The 4,358-nt window shown below is 37.5% G+C and overlaps 1 long non-coding RNA gene across 1 annotated transcript; it reads right to left on the reverse strand.

Moving 5' to 3' along the window:
- Positions 1 to 779: 779 nt before the first annotated feature.
- Positions 780 to 2,034, reverse strand: LOC130468948 (uncharacterized). The gene is made up of 3 exons (XR_008929322.1): positions 1,702 to 2,034; positions 1,486 to 1,597; positions 780 to 837 (listed from the first exon to the last, which is right to left on the reverse strand). It is a non-coding gene; the product is annotated as an uncharacterized lncRNA (long non-coding RNA).
- Positions 2,035 to 4,358: the final 2,324 nt, after the last annotated feature.

Genomic DNA, 4,358 nt, shown 5'->3' on the forward strand with positions numbered 1-4,358 from the left:
GACTAGGCTAGACTTATAACAATAATATTATTTTAGTTGAAATAGACAATGGACCGAGTTTTCTAGCTAGAGGCTTCACTAAGGAAGACGAGGTACGGGCGCGACTCCGTAACCTCAGTGACCTGCGATATCGAGGAACGTTTGAATAAAAATAGGACACGGTGATCAATCCGGTCCGAATTAAAGGCCATGGGCTACCACCATGAACCCCAACTCATGTTTGTCCGTCACTTTAGACGTGCACAGTCTAAAGCTATTGCTACTCAGTTTCACTTTACATGATTTACAAATTGACACCCTGTTATGACTCAACAATCACATAAGGCATACAATCCACATTTACAACTGTTTTTATCTTGGAATTAAGTAAGTGATCACAAAGGCATCAAACAAGACTCATTCCAATTAACTCCAATCTTTCCTTTAATACTGATCAACCCTGTATATGGGTATAAGGTTTCAACTTACCAAATGAGGTCCTCGGCCCTCATAAAGTAGTGAAAAACTAAAAGGGAACAACAATCCACTGATCTGAATTATATACAAAGTAATCTAGTGTTCCCAATCAAACATGTTTGTATCAATCATCCATACTAACATGTTATAATCCTCAAAATGCAATATAGGTTCAATATGTCTAACCAACAGTATTAAACATGCAATATTCAACCTGACTAAATTCATCAACGATATCAACATAACCAAGTTCATCAACAATTCAACATGGTTTCAACAATTAGCACACATTCCAAGCACACAGGTATGTACGTACCTTGTGTAAACAAACTGATAGGCCACTTTAACACTTTCAAAAGTCGCCTAAAGAGAATTCTCCGCCTAAACAACCAACAAGTAATCTCAATTTCTAATCATTGGCAACCATAATAAAGCATTCTAAATGCATCCTAAACATATTTAGAACTTTCCCCAATATCAAACTTAAACATTTGCTTTCCTAGCATCATAATTATTGAACTAGTGATTGAAATTCGTTGAAAACTTTTTGCAAACATCGTATTTAAAATTTTCAGCAATATAAATTCATTTAAAAGCTTTACCAAGGTAAATCTTTCCTAGTATCTCAAAACAACCAATTCAATAATTCATACTCAACCTATCATGATTAATAATCATAAAAACCTTGAATTTCATACTTTAAACAATCAAAACCAATATTTCAATGTAATTAGATAATCTGAAAATTAATAACTTTATTATAAAATTCATATAATCTTAAATTTATAATTTAAATCACAAAACCCATAACTTTAATTCAAGAAAACATAATTCAAATTAATAAATCATGATTAAGCCCTAACTTAATTTTAATTAATCAAAACTGAAAATTAATTCGTTTTTAATCTCAACCCAAATCTGAAAATCATGTTCAAACCATAAAAATCATAAATTTAATATCAAGAACATAATCTAAATTAACAAACTTTAATTTAAAATAATTAGTTACTTAGGGTTTAAGAAAGTAACCAATTCAAGAAGGAGGAGAGAGAGAGCCGGCGGACGGAGGTGGCTCGCGGCAGGGGCTGGGCACGGCGGCACACGGTGGCGCGACTTGGCGGTGGCTGCGCGAATCAGGTTGCTGCAACACGCGAAGGGTTAAGGGAAGCACGAAAAATAGAGGGGAAGAGAAAGAACGAAAACAGAGGAAGAAAAAGGAACGACGGAGAAGAGGATGGGAGTTACCGGCGTCGACAAGATTCCGGTGACGTGCAGGAGGGTCCGGCGGTGTGAGCGGCGGCAGCAAGGAGGGGATTGTTGAGGAGGAGCAGTTACGTGAATAGGGGAAAGGGTTCTCTTTTTTTTTTTTTTTTTTTTCTTCTAGTTTCACGTGAATTAGGAAAAAGGGGAAGGGAGTATTGTGTTGGGTTTATTGGTTTGGGCTTTGCCCAATTGGGCTAGGAGTAGGATTTAGGTTGATGAATCCAAAATGGTTGGGATTGTTTTCCAATTTCAATCGAACGTGATTTCAAAATCCGAATTCCGTTTTAGCGTAAAATTCAAAATTAAATTTTGATTTCATAAATCATTAAAATATTCAAAATGTAATAAAATAATTATATTTTAATTAGATATTCATTTCTAAAATCCGCAAATTGTATTTAAATATATTAAATATGCGTAAAAAAATATATAAATAATGTATAGAATTACGGGGGATTACAATCTACCCCTCTTAAAAGAAGTTTCGTCCCGAAACTTGACACGAAAATTCACCTATCTTTCCAAACTTTATTATGGTCCTTAGTCGCTGCAGCGATAACTTTTTCTGGTTTTCCGTTTTTCCAAAAAAGAACGATGTGAGTAGCTTTCCCTTTTTCCAAAGATTGGTTTTCCGTTTTTTCCAAAAAAGAACGATGTGCTGGATTTTCCTTCGTTTTACGTCCCATAAAAACAAGGGGGTTTTCTCGTTTAGCTAACCCTGAAAATGAGAATCTTTAAAAACATTTTTTACCTCGTGATTGGGCTTGGCCAGTCCCAATTACACTTTATAGCTTTGATTTCGAAAAACATCTGTAGCTACTCCCAATGACAAAGTGAGGGAGTTTCTGCGCACCTTTAGATCCTTCCAATGACAAAGTGAGGAAGTTTCTATACTATCCATTGACAAATCCCAATGACACGTGAGGGATATGTCGACGCTTCAAGTGATGACCCTTAAGTCAAATGTTATCACTCGGGGGCTCGTGAGACCCTCGCCAAAACAGGTCACCATGGCTTGTGCGACGCACTCCGTCTAATACTTTGACCATCGTCTTACTCCAAGACTCAGTCAAAGTGGGGGCTAACTATAGACACCTACTTTTGTCCCCATTCCCGAAAGGGAAGGTTCGATGATGAAAGCGTAAATCTCCACTTGACAACGCATCTCCTATAAAATAACGAATCTCAATTCCCCTTTTCATTTCACCCGAAACCTGCTATTTATAGAAACCTGCTATTTATGAAAACCTGCTAAAAATAGTAACCGCCGTAATGGGTAGTTGTTAAAAGTGGCAAGTCATAAAAGATAGAAACCTGTCAGAATTAGGTGTTGCACCCCAACATAAATCCTAAATGAGATAGAAATTGCGAGAGAATCCTATTCCTAATATGATTCGAAAATAAGAGTCACGTATTAATTAAAATCCTAACGAGCCTAGAGTTCGTAACGGGCCCAGACGCATCCCGTCACAAGGTTAATACGCACTAAAAGACTCAATTAAATCTCAAATACTCCGGATTCTAGGAATCCGAATCTGACTAAGAAGAACAGCCCAGATCCTATTTTCAACGCCTGGCTCTGGGCGCTGAAAATACCTGGTACGTGTTTTTTCCTAATTCCTCGTGGATTAGAGTTCTACAATTATATCTTTCCACGAACTCTTTTCTATAAATAGGGCCTTAAGTTCGACGTGAAAAAAGGAACAACACACAATTATATTTCTGAGTATTGACTCTGAACCCCTAAGCCTAAGCCTCACGCTGCAAAACCGATCACGCGTTTTGTCGCAATCGATCCATAAATCGAACAGAACGTATCCTGTCCCATAATTTGAGATTCGTTAAATAAAAGGAGAAATAGCAAAGTCAAAGTGGTTAGTTTTCTGAGAACCGTGACACACCTCTCAAGGGTGCGTCGTAATGTGTCCCTTTTCCATGGTTTAATTGCTTTCCTCGCCCTTTTATGAACTGTTAAACTAACTAAATCTGATTGTTCGATCACGCTTAATAAATATGATATTTTTGGGAAATTGGATTATCATGCTAGGTCCCTTAAAACAATCTAAATCAGATAATCGTGCTCGATCTAGTACTATATGTTGCATATTGTTAAAATCAACTCAGATTAGTTTAATAGTTAACGCATGTCCCTTCAATTATTTATGCTGAGCTAGTAAGGATATCCTGCCTCTGGAGTTATTGAAGAGCGAGTACTCCTCTCGGTAGTTAAAGTCTCCCGAACCCTCAATCTCTACCATGCGGGTGTACGTTGAGTGATCCCCACCACCAGGGATCACAAGGGAACCTACGGCCGTCGTGGTCAAACATAATTGCACTCCCTTTATGTCACGATAACCGGGTTTTGTCAGTTTTTCTCATTGTCGTTAAAAAATGAATGGCGACTCCTATATTACTAGTCAATTGGGTGTACACTCACAGGAAATCCAATTACACTTGATTTGACAAAAAGAAGCGTCACACCCACGAGGGACGAGGTCACGCATTAGCCTCGTGCTTTTTCGACCCCCTCACAATGTGGCTAGTAGCTAGATCATTGTTGCACATTTCCAAAATCATCTTTAATTGTTTGGCCAATTAGCTTTGTAGAGTTAATTAGCTTGAAAAATATGGCAGACCAA

Source organism: Spinacia oleracea, chromosome 3 (genome assembly GCF_020520425.1).
Source record: "Spinacia oleracea cultivar Varoflay chromosome 3, BTI_SOV_V1, whole genome shotgun sequence".
Classification (NCBI taxonomy): Eukaryota; Viridiplantae; Streptophyta; class Magnoliopsida; order Caryophyllales; family Amaranthaceae; genus Spinacia; species Spinacia oleracea.